Genomic DNA, 24679 nt, shown 5'->3' on the forward strand with positions numbered 1-24679 from the left:
TCAGGTCATGATCCTGGGGTCGGGGGATTAACCCCTATATTGGGTTCCCAACTCAGCAGGGAGCCTGCTTCTTCCACTCCCTCTGCCACTCTATCTGCTTGTGCTCCTCCTCTTTCTCTCAAATAAATAAAATCTTTAAAAAATAAAATGAGAATGTATTTTATATACAAAGATATTCACTATAGTATTATTTATAATTGGGAAATACTAGAAACAAGCTCAATGCCCATGATGGGGAAATTATTAAGAAAGGACAAAGTATATTAAAATGATGTTGATTAAGTTTATAATCATAGGGAGATGATTGCAACATTTTTAAAATTTTTAAGGAAATATGATGTAATAAAGGCTGGCTTAAATTACTGGTTTTAGGGATCCCTGGGTGGCGCAGCGGTTTAGCGCCTGCCTTTGGCCCAGGGGGGCGATCCTGGAAACCCGGGATCGAATCCCACGTCGGGCTCCCGGTGCATGGAGCCTGCTTCTCCCTCTGCCTGTGTCTCTGCCTCTCTCTCTCTCTCCCTCTGTGACTATCATAAATAAATAAAAATTTTTTAAAAATTACTGGTTTTAGGGATCCCTAGGTGGCTTAGCAGATGCCCTCAGCCTTTAGCCCAGCACATGATCCTAGAGTCCCCGGATCAAGTCTCATGTCAGGCTCCTGCACAGAGCCTGCTTCTCCCTCTGCCTGTGTCTCTACCTCTCTCTGTGTGTTTCTCATGAATAAATAAATAAAATCTTAAAAAAATATATTGGTTTTAATACCAACAATCAGCTGTGCTTCTTTGCCAAACCCCATTACACCCACAGTAACCGGGGTGTCCTTTGTTGGTTGCTTTTATTTTATTTTTTGTTTGTTTGTTTTGTTGTTGTTGGTTGCTTTTAAAACAGAAAAATCACAAGGTCAAAGAGGTTAGGAGAGGAGACCAAAGTAGCAACATTTTAGAAGCTGGAAAACAGAGGGTAAAATGGTAACCAACTTGAGAAAATGGATTCATTTGCAGTGAAGAATGCCAAGAAATTTGAGCGCCATTTATAGGATAGAATTCCAAGGACTCAAGAATTGGCAAGATTATATACATTTCTAAATAGGGGTACAGGTAAACCCACAAAGGGGAGGAATGACTAAAATTCATGGCCCAGGCACCTCCCTCAAGACCAGAGGTTTGTTATCTGCAGAGGGTAACATAAAGGGTCTCTGTGAGGTCAGGGACTCCACGTGTGATAACAGGTGATTAGTGACCGTTCACATCTCAAAGGTGGAGGCCCCCAACTTCTACTCCTACTCCCAGACCTCTGGCCACCTCTGAACTTCTCATGAAAGTTCCCTTTCCCCAGGAAAAAGGAAAAGTATCTTCTAGGTAGGTCTAAGACAGAAGGTCTGACCAAAGACAGCCCAGTGAGATCACCTTTACTTGTGATCAGTTTGGGAACACATTACTGCATCATGAAATCAATTTAGCTGGCTGTGTCCATAAAATAGAAAATATGAGAATATACCACATGCAAAATGGAAAGTATTGATAAAGTATTGTGGAAAAGGTTTGTGAAAATTTTATTTAAGACACACACATGCAATGCATAGGGTTATGTAAAATGTATTTCTTACTGTTTACTTGGTCAAGACATTTTTTAAAAATTTATTTCTTTTAATTCTAGTATCTTTATTATACAGTGTTGTACTAGTTTTAGTGATACAATATAGTGATTCAACAATTCCACATATTACTTAGTGCTCATCAAGATAAGTGTACTCTTGGGATCCCTGGGTGGCTCAGCGGTTTAGTGCCTGCCTTTGGCCCAGGGCATGATCCTGGAGTCCCGGGATCGGGTCCCACATCGGGCTCCCGGCATGGAGCCTGCTCCCTCTGCCTGTATTTCTGCACCCCGCCCCCCCATCTCTCATGAATAAATAAATAAAATCTTTAAAAAAAAAAAAGATAAGTGTACTCTTAATCCCCTTCTCCTATTTTACCCATCATTCCACCTACTTCCCCTCTGGTAACCATCTCTTTGTGTTTCTCTTTTCTTTTTTCTTCCTTTATTCATTTATTTTGTTTCTTAAATTCCACATGAGTGAAATATATGGCATTTGTCTTTCTCTCACTGACTTATTTCAGTTAGCATTATATCCTCTAGATCCATCCATGTTGCTGCAAATGGCAAGCTTTTTAAAAAAAAAAAAAGATTTTATTTATGTATTCATGAGAGACAGAGAGAGAGAGAGAGAGGCAGAGAGAGAAGCAGGCTCCATGCAGGGATCCCGATACGGGACTTAATCCTGGGACTCCAGGATCACATCCTGGGGCAAAGGCACGTGCCCAATTGCTGAGCCACCCAGGCATCCCAATTTCTTTCTTTTTTATGGCTAATATTCCTCTGTGTGTGTGTGTATATACACATATATAGCACATCTTCTTTATCCATTCATCTATTGAGGGACACTTGGGCTGCCTCCATAATTTGGCTATTATAAATAATGCTGCAATAAACACAGGGGGGCATATAATCCTTCAAATTATTGGTTTTGTGGTCTTTGGGTGAATATTCAGTAGTATGATTACTGGATCATATGATACTTCTATTTTTTTAAAAATATTTTATTTATTTATTCTTGAGACAGAGAGAGAGAGACACACACAGAGAGAGAGAGAGGGGCAGAGACACAGGCAGAGGGAGAAGCAGGCTCCATGCAGGGAGCCTGATGTGGGACTCCATCCCAGGTCTCCAGGATCATGCCCTGGGCTGAAGGTGGTGCTAAACTGCTCAGTCACCAGGGCTGCCCTTTTTTTTCTTTTTTTTTTGTTAAAGATTTTTATTTATTTATTCATGAGAAACAGAAGAGAAGGAGACAGAGGCAGGGAGAAGCAGGATCCCTGCGGAGCTAGGAGCCTGATGCAGGGCTTGAACCCAGGGGCCTGGGATCACAACCTGAGGTTTAGACAGACCCTTAGCAGACTGAGCCACCCAGGCTCTCTGGTACCTTTTTTTTTTTTTTTTTTTAAGATTATATTCATTTATTCATGAGAGACACACACAGAGAGGCAGAGATATAGGAAGAGGAAGAAGAACCCCACCCCCCAGCAGGGGGGATTAATGGGATTTAATGAAGAAACTGAAGTGGAACCCTATAAAGCATTCACCAGTAGCACTAAGAATCCATCTTTTTTTTTTTTTTAAAGATTTTATTTATTTATTCACGAGAGACACACAGAGAGAGGCAGAGACACAGGCAGAGGGAGAAGCAGACTCCCTGCAAGGAGCCGGATGCAGGACTCGATCCCAGGATGCCGGGATCACACCCTGAGCCAAAGGCAGATGTTCAACCACTGAGCTGCCCAAGCATCCCAAGAATCCATCTTAAACTAACATCTAAACTGAATTATAAATTCAGAACGGTACTAGTCCTCACTATCACATGAGGTCTTTGTTTTTTCATCGTAGGAGGTTTTACAACCATGCTCAGCGGCCAGAGAAGGCCTACAGGGCAGCAGCGCAAGCAGGGAAGGGGCTAAGGCTAGTGGTGAGTGAGAGATTGAAGCAATGGACTGTGAGGTCTGGGCTAGAGAGGAAGGGTCTAAGCATGCTGATCACCGTGCGCAAGGGCAAGAAAAGGAAGAGCTGTCAGAAGGACAGCAGCTTTTGGTAAAATGTAAAGAAAGCCATGTGCAAGTAAGCACGTGAACAAACAAGAGACAGAACAGGAGACGATTCTTGAGTCACACTCTTTTTTTTTTTTTTTTTTTTTGAGTCACATTCTTGGGCTGACCATTCTGCAAATGGAACTGTTCTCAGATGTGAGAAGAATTTGGCAATCATTAGAATCATATCGAGGGAGTCTGGAGGTGAACTGTTTGATGGCTCATTTGCATAGCACTAAAATTCCTGAAGGTAATGACAAATACTGGGTCACCTGGAGGATGGTAAATGAGAGCCTGGAAACAGATAGTAGAACTGAAGGCAGGGGTGGTAGGAACCTCAAGAGGCTTTGGCATCAAAGCTGGAGACTAATGAACTGAAATCAGCCCTGGAGAGCTAGGAGAATTTGGATGCTGCTTTCTTGTTTACAGTAGACGAAGAGTAGGAAGCCGTGGGGTGTCATCTGAAGCCCTGGTATTGGCCAGGTGGCCGTAATGAGGGGCCAGGCCTGTCAGAAGTTACTAAGTGCTGCAGTAAGATTCATTTCTCTAAAGAGCTGCAGGCAACAAGAGTTCCCACAGAAAAACCTGAGGTCCACAGTGTTGTTTTTGGTACCCAAGAAACCTAAACATCTCACAGAGGGGATGAAGGCTCATAAAGAACATGCTGATGCATTAGTGTGATCATTTATTCATTATTTCTTTCCTTTATATCAAGCCAGAGTTGAGGGGCTACTGTTCTCCCCTACTTCCCCAGGATCATGGTCATCGTCAATGTTCCAGGCAAATCACTACCAATCCATCACTTCGTACTAACAAAGGAAGCTCCCTTCCCATTCTTGTGGTAGGCATTGGGAATACTAAGTCTCTATTCTCAAGTGAGAACAGTCTAAGATATGAAATAGTCTTTGATGGGAGGTCAGAAAAGGAAAACCTCACTAGATCTGGAAAGATAGAAAATGACTCCTCAGAGGTCATTCTTCTATGAGGCAAAAGCTCTTGGAGACAGGTATTTCCTAGGAAGGAAGTCTGCAAAATGCAAATAAACCACTTAAGATAAAGTAAACCTACTTTTCATTGGCTGCTATTTCTGGCCTACTTTCTGAGAAAAGGAGTTAGCCTGAGACTAAGTGAAAAGAGAAGGAGGCCAAGGGGAGGTATTCCATGCTGGGCTGTAGTCTGTGAGGTGCACGGCAAACACTGGGGCCTTAGCAAATTCCAGGGCAGCCCAGCTCATAGGGAGAAAGGGCATAAACAAATATACTGTTCTTGCATTTCATTCACCCTCACTCTGCCTCTGGAATTATTAGCTTTTCTTTTAAAGAGAAAGATACCCTACTTCTAAAGACTTGGCCCAAAAAGGGCTGAGTAGAGAAAGAACAAGAAAGGAGAGAGGAATGTTGTAGGTGACTGAACACCAGTGTGTGTAGATAGAGGAGAACACGCAGATCAAAACCTCCAAGAATGGGACACCTGATTGGCTCAGTGGTTGAACGTCTGCTTTGGCTCAGGGTGTGATCCTGGAGTCCCCGGATGGAGTCCTGCATCGGCTCCCTGCATGGAGCCTGCTTCTCTCTCTGCCTGTGTCTTTGCCTCTCTCTGCCTTTCATGAATAAATAAATAAAATCTTTTTTTTTTAAAGATTTATTTATTTATTTATTCATGAGAGACACAGAGAGAGGTAGAGACACAGGCAGAGGAAGAAGCAGGCACCATGCAGAGAGCCTGACGTGGGACTCGATCCAGGGTCTCCGGGATCACGCCCTAGGCTGCAGGTGGTGCTAAACCGCTGCACCACCAGGGCTGCCCAATAAATAAAATCTTAAAAAAAAACAAAAACAAAAACAACACCTACAAGAACATTTTTAGGGTGGAAACAGGAAGACTGCCTATAAAGATAGGCTTGCATGGGTTCCTGGGGAAATGTGACCCATTCCATAGTCAGTGCTGGGAAAGGGATAAAAAGAATACCAAGTGATAGAACAGATGATGGATGGTGGAGTTTTAGGAAGAAATGAGAAACACCAGAGCCACTGGAAAGGCCAAAGAAATAAAGACCAATAAGTAACAGGGCAGGATTGAAATTACTGAATGTTCAGGAGAGTCACTGAGGAATTGTAAATACAGCAACTATATGGTCATGTGTATATTAAAAACATAGCTGGCCAGGAAGAAGGTGGGTGGGTGGTGGGAGGAGAGATAGGAGACAGGGAGAGGATTCAGTCCCTCCACATAGCTCCTTCATTCTTTGTCCATCATTTTTTCTCTTCCTCTCTCTATAGGAGCCTAGGAAGGCTGAAGCCAGAGACTTATTTTTCTTCCCAGGCCATGAGGGTTAATTCCTCCTTTTTACAGTTCTGAGAAATCAAAGAAATCAAAGCTTGGCCTCATTCTCACCAAAAGAAAAGAACCCTTGCTAGGTTTTGACAAAAAGGAGACTATTACAACAGGAATGGAATAAGTACTATAATCAAGAAACTCTCCATAGGCTTCCCTGGCATGCACAGGTATTCTTTATCTTAATTCATTCAGCATTTACTATAGGCCAGTGCAGGGGGCAGGAAATTTTCCTCTACCTTTCTGGGTTCTTGGCTGAAATGGCCCTGTAATGAAAAGACAGATTAACTGGGGAAAAAACCTAATTTAGTTACAATTCATACCTATGGGAGCCCCACAAAAACATGAGACAGGAAGAAGTGACCAGATTTGTGAAGAATTGACTAGACAAGGGGGCTTGGGACAAGGGTAGTAATATGGTGAAGAAATAACAAGGTTTGTTTATACAGCCTCTTGGCCCTAAATTCCTAGAGAATGTCTTCTACTTTCTTAGCACAGGGAGGGTACCTTTCACATGGTACCTGGTTTCCTGCTTTCAAGGGGCCAAAGAATGTTCAGAGTGTCCTTCCACACCAGCCGTTTCTTCAGTACCTTTCATTCAAAATAATATGTCAAAATGGCATACTTGGGGGTAACATATACTAAATCTCTATACCAGCTATGATACTAAGATGAGGGCTATGAACAAGACAGAGAGGGTCTTTGCTCTCCTACAGTTTATGTTCTAGGTAGGGTGTGTGTGTTGGGAATAGGGGTAAAACAGATTTTAATTAAAAAACCATGAAAATGTCAGATTCTGAGAGGAGCTGTAAGGAAATAAATAGGGAGAGAATGTTACCATAGAATATAGTAGGGCTTAGGGGAGGCCTCTCTGAATGTCACATAAGGCCTAGGTAGGAAGGTGACATCTAAAAAAGCTTGAAAAGGAATCAGGATACAAAAATCATTCCACAGACAGAACAGCATGTGCAAAGGCCCTGAGGTGGTTTTGAGTCTGAGGTTCTTGTGGCGGAATCCCACTGAATGAGGAGGAGCCGGAGGAGTTAGCAGAGGCTAGAGCATATAGGCCCCGGAGCAGCAGAAAGCTCATGAAGGACTTCTTCAACAGCAGAATGACACAATCTAAGTCATTTGGCTAGAAACAACAAACTCCTCTGGCTCTTGTGGAGATATAATTTAGGAAATCACAGGAGAATCCAGAGAGGGGATGGTGGTTTAGGCTAGAATGATGGCAGCAGAGATGGAGAGAGCTGCATAGATAGATGGGTGACAGACTTGTTGAAGTAGAATCTACAGTATTTGGTAAGATTTGATGAGAGAAATAAGGGGTGGGGAGGAGTCAAGAATAACACTTGGGGTTTAGCTAGCAGGTAGGTAGATGATGCATTTACTGAGGTGGAAAGATCTGGAGATGAATGGATTTTGAGGAGGAAATCAAAAGATCTATTACTGATATGTGTGTTGTATTCAAAATGACATCAAATCTCTATTTTAATATAGGAATATGGAGTTCAGATACAAAGTCTTTGCTGGAGATACAATATCAGGAGTATATCCTATATAATGACTCCCTCACCCATGGGTTGAAATAATTTGTTCCTTAAAAACATTCTGATAGGGATGCCTGGATGGCTCAGCACTTGAGCATCTGCCTTTGCCTCTGGAGTCGCTGGATTGAATCCTACATCGGGCTCCTGCGTGGAGCCTGCTTCTCCTCCCTCTGCCTGTGTCTCTGCCTCTGTGTCTCTCATGAATAAGTAAATAAATAAAATCTTTAAAAAAAATCTGACAGAGTCACGTCTTTGCTAATTCAAGGGCATGCCATCCCTCATGCCATCTTTCAGGTAATGCTCACATTCCAAAGGTAATCACTGTTCTGATTTCTACTGCTGGTTTCATTTTGCCTGTTCTAATATTCTACACTCATTATTATTATTTTTTAAAGATTTTATTTATTTATTAATGATAGACAGAGAGAGAGGGGGGGGGGAGGCAGAGACACAGGCAGAGGGAGAAGCAGGCTCCATGCAAGGAGCCCAACGCGGGACTCGATCCCAGGTCTCCAGGATCAGGCCCTGGGCTGAAGGCGGCGCTAAACTGCTGAGCCACCCAGGCCGCCCACTACTTTCATTATGATATAATTCAATGTTTTTCCCTTGTGATTTCTTTTCTGACTCATGGATACTATTTAGATGTGTGCTATTTAATTTCCAAGTATTTGAGGTTTTTCTAGATAATGTTATTGATTTCTAATTTAATCCTCTTGTGGTCAGTAAAGATACTACGCATAACAGCAATTTCTTTTAAAATTTTTAAAAACTATTTTCACAATCTAGAATAAGATTTATCTTGATGAAGATAAATTTGCACTGGGAAAGAACATGTATTCTGTTACTCTATAGTTTCTGGATATTTTATAAACGTCAATTTTAAATTTAAAATATAGAATATTTTATAAATGTCAATTAAGTAATTAAGCTGCTTAATAGGGTTTTTAAAATTCTTCATATCCTGGTTTTGGGGGCATGTGTGTGTGTGTGTGTGTGTGTGTGTGTATTGGTCTACTTGTCAGTTTTTTAGATAAGGGTGTTAAAAATCACCAAATGTGATTATGGATTTCTTTAGTTTTCCCTTTAGTTTTGTCAAAGTTTCCTTAAATTTTTTTTTAAAGTTGGTATACATTTAGTATTCATAGGTATTCCCAGCAAGATAATCCCTTTATCATTACAAAATATTCTTCCTTATTCTGGTAATATATTTTGTATTGAAGTCTAATTTGCCCACTCTCAAGTGGGTCTCTTTTAGATAGCACACAGTTAGGTCTCCCTTTTTAAAATTCAGTCTGCCAATCCCAGCCTTTTAATTGGTGAGTTAGGTTCATTTACATTTGATGTAATTATTGGTATGTTGCATTCAGTTCTATTTTGCTGTTTCCTTCCTGTCTCAACTATTTTTTGTTCCTCTATTTTTTCTTTCCATCCTTGTTTGATAAGTCAATTTTCTTTATTTCTTTCTTTTTTTCTTTTTCTTTCTTTCTTTCTTTCTTTCTTTCTTTCTTTCTTTCTTTCTTTCTTTCTTCTTTCTCTCTCTCTCTCTCTTTCTTTCTTTCTTTCTTTCTTTTTTATTCAATCTCTTAGTTCCTCTATTAGGTTTTTAGTTCTGACACCTCAAGCCAGTAAGACTGCAGATTTCTGCTTGAGTTCTGGTGGCCCCATGCTGCCTAGATATGGTAGTATCTGTAACATCTGTATAAATATGGATCTCATCCATTGTATGTATTTCCCTTCTTTCAAGGCTTGAAGGCCTCCCTCTAGTAACTGCCTGCTTTTGTCCCCTCTCCAGCGTCTTCAAATAGATGTTTAGCTATACTTTGTCTAGAGTTTATCATTGTAATCTCTGGAACAGTTATTACCATACTGGCTACTCTGCCATTATCAATACCAGAACTCTAAGGTCTCTTTCAATTCTTTAAAAAAATCTTTATTATGTAAGGAGATAGCCTTTGGTTTTATCCAAAAGAGAACAGGTCTCAGGCTTTGGAAGAAAATAACATCTAATTAGAATTTAATAATCATGTGCTGTATTTGATCAATCTATCATTAGTGATGGCTAACGATACTGCTTTTCCAACTGTAGCCATGATTTCAAGTTTTATACAGGCAAAACTGCGAGTCAATGTACAGAAAATGAGTAAAAACTAATAGTACCAGGGTTATACAGTTATAGTGAAACATGAGACAACAGTGCTGGAATGACTGAAGTTAGGAAAATACTGTTCAGTAACATACTTCCTCTAACCATGAGACAGTGATGAATGGCAGTCTACAGTTAGGAAGAGAAGTCAGGACCGGAAATAGAGATTAGAGAATTCAAAGGCTTAAGACCTTCAATCCAGTGCCATTGTTTTTTTTTTTTTTTTTTTTTTTTTTTTTTTAATTTTTTTTTATTTATTTATGATAGTCACAGAGAGAGAGAGAGGCGCAGAGACACAGGCAGAGGGAGAAGCAGGCTCCATGCACCGGGAGCCCGATGTGGGATTCGATCCCGGGTCTCCAGGATCGCGCCCTGGGCCAAAGGCAGGCGCCAAACCGCTGCGCCACCCAGGGATCCCCAGTGCCATTGTTAAAATCAGGTTTTATAGCTTTACTGTAAAAGGTTGTTGAGAATACAGCCATTCTATGAGGTTCTATCTTTGGTTCCCTGAGATGTTTTTATCCTTACAGGTTGTTAAATTTTGTAAGAATCAGTATAACAGGTTCAATTCCACTTCTGATTTATGTTTTTTTTTTATTTGATTTTGCTTTCTATTTCTAACCATTGTGAAGATGGCTTTAAAATACCTCTATAAGTTAAAAACATTTGTTTGAATGTCTCTGATGAAACTTCAATTTCAGAAATATCTATTGTTGCTTTTCTTTTTTTCTACATTGATCTTGATCCTGAGGAGAGTTATAAAATTTTCTTTTAAGTCATCTGATTCTAGTCCTGGATCAGGTCAATATCACCTGAAAAGTAACACTTTTGTTATCTAAAGAATATAAAGAAAATAAACCCCTAGGGAGATAGCATTGACTAGAGATTAGAAGAGGCTGACAGGATGATAATCCAATTTAATCAGCTATCCTGTTTCTAAACTGCTACTGGTCCTTTCTACTCTGGCTTTTCAGGGGTTGGTATGACAAGTTGGTGCTAATATTTATATAATGAAAGTACAATTTTATTTTCTTAAGTAAGTAGGTTTTTAACAGTTCACTATGTAGTAGCTGGTTCTTTGATCTATTTTGAACAATAAGATTAAGAAAAAATTTCCAATAAATCTGTCAAGGGTCTGGTATCATGAACATGTGTCCTACTGTTTCTTCTGGCTGGTAGTATGCTAAAGTTGAATTACACTAAAACATAGATTTTTTTGAATACTTAAATACTTTTGATGAAAAACCAGTGGTCATTTGTATTGTATCCTCCTGTATATAATGTATTTTTAAAATTTGTTTTTAAGGTTTTTCTCTTCATCTTTGGTCTTCAGAAAATTTACTAAGGATAGCATAGATGTGGCTTTCTTTGTATTTATCCTATTGGGATTCACTGAGTTTCTTGAATCTATAAATTTGGAAATTTTTCAGCTATTATTATTCCTTTAAATATTTTCTATTCCGTTCTCTCTCTGCTTCCTTCCTAGGACACCAATTATTCATATATTACACAATTACAATATTGTCCCATGTCACTAAGTCCCTGTTCTATGCTTTTCCTTTTTTCTCTCCTTTTTTCTTTCCTATTCTTCAGACCAAATAATTACTAATCATCTATCTTCATGTTCACTTTTTCTTACATCTTCTCCAACCTTCTGTTAAGTCCACCCATTAGACATTTTATTTAGGTTATTTTCTAGGTGTAGAATTTCCATTTGGGTTCTTTTTAAAATACTTTTGATTTTTCTGCTGATATTTCTTGTTTATTAGTTACAAAATATTTTCCTATACATCCCTGAGCATAGTTACAACAGCTATTTTACAATCTTTGTTAACTTCAACATCTAGGGAATCTTGAGGTCAGTCTGCACTGTATACCTGAGTTGTTTTCTTTCTATTTTCCCCTATATCTGGTAATTTTGGATTTTACTCAAGATATTATTAATAATCATTGTAGAAACTCTGGATTCTATTCTTCCAAGGAATCTTGGTTGTTTAACAGAAAGTTAATTAGGCTTAGCTTCAAACTCCAAGCTCAAACTCCCCTGCAGTTGGCAGCAGCTGAAATCTGTTTAGTTCTTTTAGTCATGGATAAACTTGTATCTGTCTCACACATGTCAAGCAAAGATCTAGGCAGAATTTATGCGCAGATTTTGAGATTATCCCTTTAGGACTCTCTTCTTTCTGAAATTCTCAGTTTCTAGCTGCTATTGCCACTTCTGACTCTGGTTCTTCAAGCCAGTAAGAGTGAAGGTTTCAATTTGAGTTTTAGCTAACCTGTCTGGTGTCAACTAGAGGCTGCCTTCAGGTAAAAGTCATAAAAATGGGAAACTCACACAGAGCTATTCTCTTCTTCCAACCCTGCAGTTTCAGATTGCTTTTGGTCACTCATACCTTCAGGCAACTGATTTCTCACCTTGGTCTTTATATAAAAAAATAATAATAATAGTTGGATTGTCTTAGGGATATTATCTTTACTTCAGACTTTCACTTTATAGATAACTGTCCAGTATATTTTATGCCTAACAGATTTTTTTTAAAGATTTTATTTAGAGAGAGAATGCATGCAAGAGGGGCATGGGCAAAGGGAGAGAGAGACTCTCAAGCAGAGTCAGCACTGAGCAAGAGCCAAAAGTGGGACTCAGTCTCGACCCTGAGCTAATGCTTAACAAACTGAGCCCTGAGGCACCCCAGCTTTATTTTTTAATGAAACTTTTGATTTTTGAGATAATTGTAGATTCACATGCAGTTGTAAAAAATAACAGAGACCCATGTACCCAATATCCAGTTTCCCCCCAATGGTAACTTCTTGCAAAACTATAGTATAACTTGAGGCTAAAGTCAAGATTCAGAACATTTCTATCACCACAAGGAGTCCTCCTGTTGCCTTTTTATAGCCATGCTTCCTTCCCTCAGCCATCATCCTCTCAATCTCTGGCAAGCACTTATCTGGTCTCCATTTTTTAAAAAAAAGATTTTATTTATTCATTCATGAGAGACACACAGAGAGAGAGAGAGAGGCAGAGACATAGGCAGAGGGAGAAGCAGGCTCCCTGTGGGGAGCCTGATGACAGACTTGATCCCAGGATCCAAGGATCACGCCCTGAGTCAAAGGCAGACACTCAACCACTGAGCCACCCAGGCGTCCCCTGTTCTCCATTTCTACAGTTTTGTCGCTTCAAGAATGTATGTAAATCAAGGTGCCTGGCTAGCTCACTTAGAGCATGCAACTCTTGATCTCAGGGTCAGGAGTTTGAGCTTCATGTTGAGGGTAGAGATTGGTTTAAAAAAAAATGTATATAAATGAAATAATTCAGCAGGTAATCTTTTGGGATTGGCTTTTTTCACTCATTGTAGTTCTCATAATTCATGCAGGATGTATATATCAGTAATTTGTCTCTTTTTATTGATAAGTAATATTCCAAAGTGTGGATATGCTATAGTTTAACCATTCAGCCATTGAAAAACATGTAAATGTTTTTTTCCAGTTTTTCACTATTATGAACAAGTCACTATGAAAATTTATGTAGGTTTTTATGTGAACATAAGTTTTCATTTCTCTGGAATACACTCCCAGGAGTGCAAATTCTGGAACATATGGTATTTGCATGTTTTGTTTCTTAAGAAACTGCCAAGTTGTTTTCCAGACTGGTTGTGTCACATTATAACCCCTCTGGCAACGTATGAGATCCAAGTTTCTCTCTATCCTCCTCACCATCATTTGGTTAATATTTTAAAAAAAAAAATTTTTTTTAAACTAGTGATACCACCATTCTGATAGGTGTATAGTGATAATCTCAATGTGGTTTAATTTGCATTTCCCTAATAATTAATGATATCAAACATCATTTCATGTGCTTATTTAGCATATTTTTTTCTGTGAAATGTCTCTTTCATGTGTTTTGTATACATTCAAGTTGGATTTTTTTTTTTTTACAGTTGAGAATTCCATGTTTTAGATACTAGTCCTTTCTCAAATATGCAGTTTGTAATTATTTTCTTCCTAATTTTTTAAAAAAATTATTTATTTATTCATGAAAGACACAGAGAGAGAGGCAGAGACACAGGCAGAAGGAGAAGCAGGTTCCCTGTGGGGGCAAATGCTCAACCACTGAGCCACCTGAGCGCCCCCTAATTTTCTTAATTAAGCTTAACTGTCTTAATTCTCTAAATGTTTGATAGAATCTCATTTCGGTTTGGATAGGTCTTTTTGTAGGGAGTTTTAAAATTACACATTCCAGAGATGCCTGGGTGGCTCAGTGGTTGAGTGTCTGCCTTTGGCTCAGGGCATGATCCCAGGGTCATGGGTTTGAGTCCCGCATCGGGCTCCCGTAGAGACACTGCTTCTCCCTCAGCCTATGTCTCTGCCCTTTTTGTGTCTCTCATGAATAAATAAAATCTTTTTTAAAAAATAAATAAAAGTATGCATTCCATTTCATTAATAGTTACAGGGTATTCAAATGATTTACTTCATATTGGGTGAGTAATAGTTTATTTAGCCTTAAATGGAATGACATTCTGATATATACTATATGGATGTTAAGTGAAATAAGCCAGACACAAAAGGACAAATGTGATAAGATTCCACTTGTATGAAGTACTTACAATAGGCTAATTCATAGAGACGGAAAGTAGAAGAGAGGTTGCTGGGGCTAGAGCGGGAGTAGAGGATGGGGAATTATTTAATGGGTACAGGGTTTATGTTTGGAATGATGAAAAGTTCTGAAAAAGGACAGTGGTGACAGCTGTACAACACTGTAAATGTACTTAATGCCACTGAATTATAATTACACTTAAAAATAGCTCAAATGATATATTTTGTGTATGTCTTACCACAATAAACAATAAAACAAGAACACACACACAAAAAAACAGTACACCAGAAGTCTTGATTCTGTGAAGCCTCTGGGGTTCAGGTAAAAGGTGGTAGGAATGAAGAGAACCATATTTCCACCCCACTCTCTCCGAGATTTCCAAAGAGAAGAAATTACTGTTGTAAATATGACAGAATTATAACTAGTCCATAATGTCATCATAATTCACAGCTCCCTTTTGCTTTAAAAGTATTTAGAAATTATAGGTTTTTTAAAAAATAAAAATAAATTTTACTATCAATGGCACATAATCCCTATACCCACCAACTTATACTCATTTCCTGAGCCATCAAAAAGAAATGAAAAGAAAACATCCAGAACTGTCAATCTGGCCTAAGTATACAGAGATACATCAATAGGAGAAATGGCATCCCCTTCTTTTAGGTGAGGGTCATCCAGTGTGAAAGGGAATTAACTCTAATCAAACACTCAGGCTAAGTCAGATATCTTCTGGAACACTTATGGAGTTTTGGTACAAACAGATGTTTTGGAACGGGACACAAAGATTCCACTTTAATGATCTCCAAATGGTCCTTGTGAAACCTGTTTCTCCTGGGTTGTAACACAGAAGGACCTACTCCCTTTGGAATTTCATTGTAAAATTGTAAAAATTGGAAGAAGCCTTTTGCTGTCTCAGAAGGACCAACATCAGCAGCTACAAGTGTCACCAAACATTTGCAGCAGTGATTGAGGGGATGATGGGATGATATGAGTTGCAACAACAAGGACCTTGCTGGTTAGGACTACCAGGCAACAGAGTACAAAAGAAGCAATGACAGGTGTAACAGGGGTCATTTAATGGCAACCAAGATTATCACAGGAACCTCTTAGGCTAGGATTTGATGAAAGGCCTAAGTTTTGAGCAAAGGAACAATATTATAAAATTTGCATTTCAGAAAAAGCACTCTGGCAGTAGGATGAAAAATGTATAGAAGGGGAGCAAATAAGCTGGATGCTGGAAAAAAAGGAATCTATTCCAGCCATCTAGACAAGAAATCATGAGGGGCTAAATTAATATTGTTCAGTTGGGATTAGAGGGAGGGGTGAGCATAAAACTGGATATAAAAATTTTAAGAGGTCAGAGAAAGCAAGAATAAGAAAGTTGTGGGAGAAGACTGTAAAATAATAGAGTGAATAAAGATTTAGAGTGCTGTCATTAAAGAAAGAATATCATTAGTGTCCTCAAAAATAAGCCAATGAACTACATTCGTAATAGTATGCAAGTTTGTAGATACATTTTAAAAACTGAAAACTAAAAACTAAAACTAAAAACCCATGATTCCAAGAATTAAACAGATATCAGAAATAAAAGTACAACATTGGTTTCCTGTCAGAATTATGTAATTATAGGGTGATAAAATTTGAGGAAGACCTCACATACAAAAACCACCATAAAACAAGTAACATAATGGCATACCTATCAATAAGTACTCTTACTGTAAATAGACTAAATGCTTCAATCCAAAGACACAGGGTGATAGAATGGATAAAAAACAAGACTCATCTATATGCAGCCTATAACAGACTCATTTCAGACCTAAAGACACATGCAAATAGAAAGTGAAGGGATGCAGAAGCATTAATCATTAATTGTGCAAATGGATAAGAGAAAAAAGCTAGAGTAGCAATACTTACATTAGACAAGATAGATTTTATTTTATTTTCATTTTTTATTTTTTTAAAGATTTTATTTATTTACTCATGAGAGACACAGAGGGAGAGAGGTAGAGACGCAGGCAGAGGGAGAAGCAGGCTTCATGCAGGGAGCCCGACATGGGACTCGATCCCAGGTCCCCAGGATCAGGTCCTGGGCTGAAGGCGGCGCTAAACCACTGAGCCATCCGGGCTGCCCTATTTTTATTTTTATTTTTTTAAGATTTTATTTATTCATAGACACAGAGAGGGAGGCAGAGACACAGGCAGAGGGAGAAGCAGGCCCCATGCAGGGAGCCCGACGTGGGACTCGACCCCGGGTCTCCAGGATCAGGTGCTGGGCTGAAAGCGGCGCTAAACCGCTGAGCCACCTGGGCTGCCCATAGACAAGATAGATTTTAAAACAAAGACTATAATGAGACAAAGGAACTATATAATCATAAAGGGAACAATAATATGTAACAATTGTAAATATTTATGCACTCAACACAGGACCACCCAAATACACAAAGCAATTAATAATAAACATAAAGGAAGTAATCAATAGTAATACAATAATAGTAGGGGACTTTAATACCCTACTAACATCAATGGACACATAATCCAAACAGAAAATGAACAGGGAAATAATGGTTTTGAATGACACATTGAACCAAATGTATTTAACAGCTATATCCAAAATATCCCATACTAAAACAGCAGAATATGCATTCTTTTCCAGTATACCTGAAACATTATCCAGAAGAGAGTACATATTAGGTCAGAGAACAAGTCTCACGAAATTAAAAAAAGTCATACCATGCACCTTTTCTGACCACAATGCTATGAAACTAGAAATCAACCACAAAGGGATCTCTGGGTGGCTAAGCGGTTTAGGGCTGCCTTCAGCCCAGGGCGTGATCCTTGAGTCCCAGGATCGAGTCCCACATCGGGTTCCCTGCATGGAGCCTGCTTCTCCCTCTGCCTGTGTCTCTGCCTCTCTCTCTCATTAATAAATAAATAAAATCTTAAAAAAAAAAAAAGAAAAAAGAAATCAACCACAAAGAAAAGTCTGGAAAGAGCACAAATAAATGGAGGTTAAGTAACATGCAACTAAACAATGAATGGCTGGGATCCCTGGGTGGCGCAGCGGTTTGGTGCCTGCCTTTGGCCCAGGGCGCGATCCTGGAGACCCGGGATCGAATCCCACGTCGGGCTCCCGGTGCATGGAGCCTGCTTCTCCCTCTGCCTGTGTCTCTGCCTCTCTCTCTCTCTCTGTGACTATCATAAATAAATAAAAATTAAAAAAAAAAATAAACAATGAATGGCTAACCAAGAAATCAAAGAGGAACTCAAAAAATATATGGAGGCATACAGTGCCTGGCTGGCTCAGTTAGTAAAGCATACAACTGCTGATCTCAGGGTTGGGAGTTCAAACACTATGATGGCATTGAACTTACTAAAAAAAAAAAAAAAAAAAATTTATATTTTTGGGGAGGAGGGAGAGAAATAGAAATAAGAACACAACAGTCCAAAATCTTTGAGATGCAGCAAAAGCTATCCTATGAGGGAAGTTTATAGCAATTCAGACTTATCAATAAAAGGAAAGATAAAAAACATATGATCATTTCAATAGATGCAGAAAAAGCACTTGACAAAGTACAACATCCATCCTGATTAAAAACTCTCAAACGAGGTAGGTTTAGAGGAAACATACCAACAAGATAAAGGCCATGTATTAAAACCCCACAGCTAACATCATACTCAGTGGGGAAAAACTGAGAGCTTTTCCCCTAAGATCAGGAATGAGACACTGTAATCTTGCCATTTGCAACAACACAGATGGATCTAGAGGATATAATGCTAGTAAATTAAATCAGTGAGAGAAAGACAAATACCATATGATTTCACTCATAATGAGGAATTTAAGAAACAAAACAAATGAACAAAGAAAAAAGAGACACAAACCAAAAACCCCTTACCTATAGAAATCAAAGAGATTGTTACCAGGCTGTAGGCAGTGGGGGATGGGTAAAACAGGGGAAGGAGATTAAGAGTACATTTATCATGTTGAGCACTGAGTAATGTATATAATTACTGAATCACTGTATTGTACACCTGAAACTAATGTAACACTTTATGCTAAATATACTGGAATTAAAATAAACAAGTAATTAGTCTGTGAATGATCTGAAAGTACCCAGTGGTGTAGTTGTCTGTTGGTTTGATAGGATTTCAAATCCACTTGTTTGTCAAAAAAGTTGTTTTTATTTTCATATTTATTTATTTATTTTTCAAAGATTTTATTCATGTATTCATGAGAGACACACACACACACAGAGAGAGAGAGAGGCAGAGACACAGGCCAAGGGAGAAGCAGGCTCCGTGCAGGGAGCCTGATGTGGGACTCGATCCCGGGACTCCAGGATCAAACCCTGGGCCGAAGGCAGGCACTAAACTGCTGAGCCACCCAGGGATCCCCAGAAAAGTTTTCAATAGTAAAGTTGTTTTGCTACAGGAATGGGAAAAAAAAAAAAAAAAGATAAAGACCTCAGATTAGTGTACTTGCTCTATCTAGACAGCCACCGTGTGTTCTGCGGTTTACTGACATATACACATACACACATATATGTACATACACACTAACATAAGGCAGGAATACAGGGGATCTGGCCTTCTTGCAGCAAGGCTCATAATAAACCGAGCTCGTCCCTGTAATACTTTAATTTTAGAAATTTGTATTTTAAATCTCTGCATTTAATAGATACTTATATCTGTAAAATATACTTCAATACTTTCACATACTTTAGTATGTTCAAATATTGTAATAAATATTTAAATACTGTATCAGCAATGTTGATGGTGATTAAAGCTACCACTTATTCCATAGGTTGTAAAATAGCAAAAAGAGATTGTAGTAGAACTGGAGATGAGATGGATAGTACCAGGAGGTCGTAAAATTTAAGACTGAGAACACCTTTAATATTGCCCCATGATATCACCTCTAGATGTAGTAGCTGGATATGATTTTAGGAGTCATTTATTGTTGTCCAAGAGGAGAAACAGAAATGTGAGCTTATGATTAGAAAAGTGATATATGAATCATGTTAATTGAGTGCCTCTTTGGAATCACAGAATGGGGAAAAGTCTGCTTATCAGGCTCAATAATAATAGTTCGAACTTCTGAAATGGAAACCCTTGTAGCCTGTGATAAGTATGTCAATGTAATCCCTGGAGCCAACCTTAATAATGATAAAGAGATACACTAAAAGTTATAAATAAATTAAAATGAATTTTTTTTTAAAGAGGGAGAAGCAGGCGTCCTGTGGGGAACTGATGCAGGACTTAATGCCAGGACCCCAGAATCATGACCTGAGCCAAAGGCAGATGCTCAACCACTGAGCCACCCAGGTGCCTCTCAAAATGGAATTTTTTAAAATGTTCAAATAATCAGAAAGCAGAAAAAAATAAAAGAAAAAAAAACAAAATAAAAAATTAAATGGTAAGTTTAAGCCCTAATAAAAGTTAAAATATGCATTGAGCACCAACAACATGCTAGATATATACTCGTTTACTCTTCATGCCAACCCTATGAGGTAGACTTGGAGTATTATCTCCATTTTATAGATAATACAACTGAGATGGAGATGAACTTGCCCAGGATCATAAAACATGTGGGTGGCAAAGCTACATTGCAAACCCAGGCAGAGCCGACCCCCTACCATCATCCTGTGCCAGACAGCATCTGAATACCCAGCCCCAGCTGCTTAAGCACCACATTTGATACCACGTGATAATGCTCCCCTGCTCCCAGATAGCAGATTGGACACCTGACATAGGGCCACTGATCCATCATACCTTAGTGGCCCCAAATACACGTGCACATATACAAGATGAACCTAAGCCAATTAGTTTCTTTACTAATTGCTTTAGTTAATCTCTTGTTAATACCAAGAGATAATGCTGGCCAATGGTAAGATTGGAGGCAAAATGATGCTTTGAGTCCATGGCAGACCAAAGCTTGCTGTTAAGTCGGTGTTATGAAGGAACAAAAGACAACAAATAGCCAGTAAGACAGCTGGTTTGATTAGGACAGTATTAAGGAGAATTACCTAAAACTTGAAAAATTAGGAACTGTAAAAACTGGCTGTTCAGGCTACTCTAATACACCACAGGCTGCAATGGCTTGAACAACAGACATTCATTTCTCACGGTTCTAGAGGTTGGGAAGTACATGATCAAGGTGCCAGCAGATCCAGTATCTGGTGAGGACCCTCTTCCTGGTTTGCAGATGGCAGTGTTCTTTGGATCCTCACGTAGTGGAGAGCCAGGAGAGAAGAAGCAAACTTTCTCTCATGTCTCTATCAGGGCACTAATCCCACTCATAAGGGCTCCACCCACATGACCTGGTTACCTCCAAAGGCCCCACCTCCAAATACCAGCTCATTAGAGATTAGATGTCCACATGTGAATGGGGTGAGTGGAGCGGAGGGCGGGCATACAAACATTCAGTCCATACCCCTGACTCCCGAAGTCATGAACACTAGCTGGAAATTGGAAAAGCCTGGTTATTCTAGTGGTCTTTCAGAGTAAAAGTTCAAAAGAGCTAATCTAGTTCATCACCAGAGTTGTAATGGTAATTCCATCTCTAGCATGAAAGCCTGGCCAAGGGACCTCTGTTTGGATTCATTTTTTTCCAGCTTAGAGACTGGAAGCCAATGGGTTGTTATTAATTTCCTGGGGCTGCCATAAAAATTAAGCCACAGAGTTGGTGGCTTAGAACAATAGAAATGTATTCTCTGGCAGTTCCAGAGACCAGAAGTCTGAAATCAAGGTGTGGACAGGACTGTTTTCCCTCTAGAAGCTCAATGAGAGATTCTGTTACTTGCCTCTTCTAGTTTCTAGAAGCTATACTTGTACCTTGGCTTGTGGCTGCTCGTTCCAATCTCGGCCTCCATCTTGAAATGATCTTATCTATGTCTGTGACTTCTTTTTTTTTTTTTTTTTTTTTTTAAGATTTTATTTATTTATTTATTTATGAGAGACACGGGGCGGGGGGGGGGGGCAGCAGAGACACAGGCAGAGGGAGAAGTAGGCTCCATGCAGGGAGCTCGACGTGAGACTCGATCCCGGGGTCTCCAGGATCAGGCCCTGGGCTGAAGGCGGTGCTAAACCACTGAGCCACCTGGGCTGCCCTTCTTTCTCTTATAAAGACAGTTGTCACTGGGTTTAGGGCCTACTTGGGTAATCCAAGATGGTCTCCTATCAAGGTCCTTAACTACATCTGCAAAGACCTTTTTTCTAAATGAGGTAACATTTACAGAGTTTGGGTATTAGAACAAGGATATGGATTTTGAGGGGTCACAATTCAGCCACTACAGGTGCCCTGAGCGCGGTACCAGCTGTTTTTCTGATAAGCCTAAGGAAAGGTAAGGTACAAGAAATTCTCAGGTTTCTGTCAAGTGTTCCTTTTGCTTAAAGGGGCACTGGGTGGCTCAGTGGTTGAGCATCTGCCTTGGGCTCAGGTCGTGATCCCAGGGTCCCAGGATCGAGTCCCACATCAGGCTCCCCATAGGGAGCCTGCTTCTCCTTCTGCCTGTGTCTCTGCCTCTCTCTGTGTGTCTCTTATGAATAAATAAAATCTTTAAAAAAGAATTCTGTGGGTTGGGTTACATGAAATTCCAGAGCAACTGGTAGAGAAAGTATCAGTCCATAGCAGTGTGTATGCTTTAAGTTTGAAGCCTGAGGGAAGCTGCTTTGAAAAACAGTTGAGATAAGCCATACCATTCACAAGGTTCCTTTGGGGACTCCAAAAAAAGAGAAAAAGCCGAAATTCCGCCATTTGACCAGTGGAGTTGATGGATCAGATGGCTTCTATGTTTAATGTTTTAAGGACTGCTGGTAGACTAGTTTTGAATTCTATACATCAATGTACAGATTAGACTTTATCCCTGGGTCCCTGACCATCCTGAATTTGGTTCACTCCAGAAATAAACCAATCTCTAGACAATCCCTAAGTTTCCTTTTACCTAATTTTTAAACTTCCTCTCTCCGCAACAATTCTCTCAAAGAGCTGCTTAAAAGGAAGAGATCTGAAGAATTCTATGACCTGGAAAATTCACAACTATAATAGTTTAGAGGAAGCTGCCTATGCAATGAATGGAGACTTCTCACACGTAAAAAACAGAGATTTTTTTTTTTTTTTTGCACACCGGTGTTTCCAGAAGGGGAAATGATCAAATTAAAAACAAAAAGTGGGCAGCCCTGGTGGCCCAGCAGTTTAGCGCTGCCTTCAGCCCAGGGCCTGATCCTGGAGACCTGGGATGGAGTCCCCCATCGGGCTCCCTGCATGGAGCCTGCTTCTCCCTCTGCCTGTGTCTCTGCCTCTCTCTCTCTCTCTCTCTCTCTCTGTGTCTCCCATGAATAAATAAATAAAATTAAAAAAAAAATAAAAACAAAAAGTTCTTGAGTAGAACCAAAAATCTTGCTAGGTTCTTATGGGCCACAAGCTTCCCAGCAGGGCTTTGCTACCATATCCGAGAAGTCTGAGCTGGTGCCAGTCAGACCCTGGGATAACTGAAAAGCCCTTCAGAGCTGGCTGCCCCGCCAACAGGCCCTCAGGCTCCCCGACTCCATCTTCCCTTCACACGCCCACTCCCCCCATCTTTCATCCTCTCCAAATCACCCTCACTGCCTCAGCCTCTCTTCCTCTGCATGGTTTGTTTCTGTTATTTTAAGGACAGGGAGCCACTCTTGTTTTTCTTCCTGTCGTTTTCAAAATCATCTGAGCTCATTCCAGATAATGTGGAAAGAACAAAAAAAAAAAAAAAAAAAAAAAAAAGCACCAAAGGAAAAATCACCATTAGCTCCCCTATCCCAAAAGAAATCTCGGCTAACATTCTGTCATAGATCTCTCTGGCCTTCCCCCCCTCCCTCGCTTGTGTTTTCTAAAGTTATTATTGCATCAAAAAGAGGTAACAAGTGTTGGCTAGGATGTGGAAAGAAAGGAAACCCTCGCACACTGTGGTGGAAAACAAACTGGCACAGCCAGTATGGAAAACAGTATGGAGGGGCCTCAAAAAACAAAAAATAGAAATACCATATGATCCAGTAATTCCACTTCTGGGTCTATATCCAAGGGAAATGAAATCACTACCTCCAAGAAATATTTGCACCCCTATATAAAACACTTTACCAGGGGCATATTTAATAAGTTACAGAAGGAGAACAAGTTAGAGGGGAGTTGTAGCTGGTAAAATGTAGACAGTTGGGTTATAGTTATGGTTCGGCTTCCCATAATGTTGGGACTGACTGATTCAGTAATTAAAACATGACTTTCTCTTATCCAGTGTTTGATGATGCTTTAACACTTTATACAGTTAAATATTTCATGGGTAACAATGGTTACCCATGAAAAAACAAATTATTTCTTCTTGCCAAACATGACCAGATATGCACTCACGTTCCCATATTCCTTTCTCTAACCAGGTATCAGAGGTCTGCAAACTGACTTGCTTAACAGCGCAGACATATAATCAAAAGCAAACATACCCATAGGGTTTGGAGAGGTAGGACTTGTGGACTAAACTGAACCAGGGTGGTAATGGGCTGGGCCCGCCCACAGAGTGGCTTCTGGCAACAGAAGGGTAACTTTAGGCATTTTAGGTTTCTTGCTTTTGTACATTCTGAAAGCAGACACTGGGGAGGGAAACCTATAATTAGGGGCTTATTTAGAATAGAGATTTGTGACCTGACCGACTGCAACCTGTCTGTATCCACAAACTCCGGGAAATCCCTTAGCAGCCCTTTGTCTCTGGGTGTGCATGGTCTATTGAAGGTTTCTCACTGACTGAGCCACTCGGGTTCACATTACATTTCCTGAGAGAAGGAAGGGTGTATGGGACTGAGAACAGTACATCCGTGTATCTAAAAAGGACATATCTTATTAATTCTTACATTCTTTGTCCTGAAATCAAATCATCTTGAGTTCAAGTTTGACTTCAGCTCACCTCATTATGTAAGTGCTGAGTGCTCAGAACCTCAGGGTCAAGTTTTAAACCCAATAGTAGGAAATGGGATTCTTTGTGCAAGGTGAATAAAAGCTACAGGACAACACATACGAATCCTTAAAGTTAAAGCTCTTCAATAGGAGACCGTATTTTAGAAGGTTTCAGATTTAAAGGTCCATCTACAAACCCTGTAGTTGGTAATAAGTATTTTCTGAGTACCTGTTGTATTTACAGCCCTCATACCAGATACTGTCTGCAGAGCTCAGGTATGTGCTTATGAAAGAAAGGTCACTCTCTGTTACCCGTTGCTGTGGCCTGGGCCCTCATGACTTTGTGCACACTGAATTTCCATTCTTACTCATTTTGTGTCTTTCATTTAAGATGAACACATTTACCAGTATATTATTAACATAGTGATTTAAGACCTTTAGGAGGTACCTAAAATTATAAGATGAACTTGCAGTCCCATTTACAGGACTCTGTAACCCTCAGGACCCCTG

General features: G+C 39.7%; 1 long non-coding RNA gene across 3 annotated transcripts; it reads left to right on the forward strand.

Annotated features, from left to right (window-relative positions):
* The first annotated feature begins 1225 nt into the window (after positions 1-1225).
* Positions 1226-7723, forward strand: LOC112668111 (uncharacterized). 3 transcript variants are annotated; one of them, XR_004803774.2, is made up of 5 exons: positions 1226-1358; positions 3749-3888; positions 4354-4479; positions 5918-6142; positions 7473-7723. It is a non-coding gene; the product is annotated as an uncharacterized LOC112668111 (long non-coding RNA). The 3 variants fall into 3 exon arrangements; XR_003141480.2 differs by having other exon boundaries at positions 7591-7723; XR_007408604.1 differs by having other exon boundaries at positions 4358-4479; positions 7591-7723.
* The last annotated feature ends 16956 nt before the right edge of the window (positions 7724-24679 follow it).

Source organism: Canis lupus, chromosome 36 (genome assembly GCF_003254725.2).
Source record: "Canis lupus dingo isolate Sandy chromosome 36, ASM325472v2, whole genome shotgun sequence".
Taxonomy (NCBI): domain Eukaryota; kingdom Metazoa; phylum Chordata; class Mammalia; order Carnivora; family Canidae; genus Canis; species Canis lupus.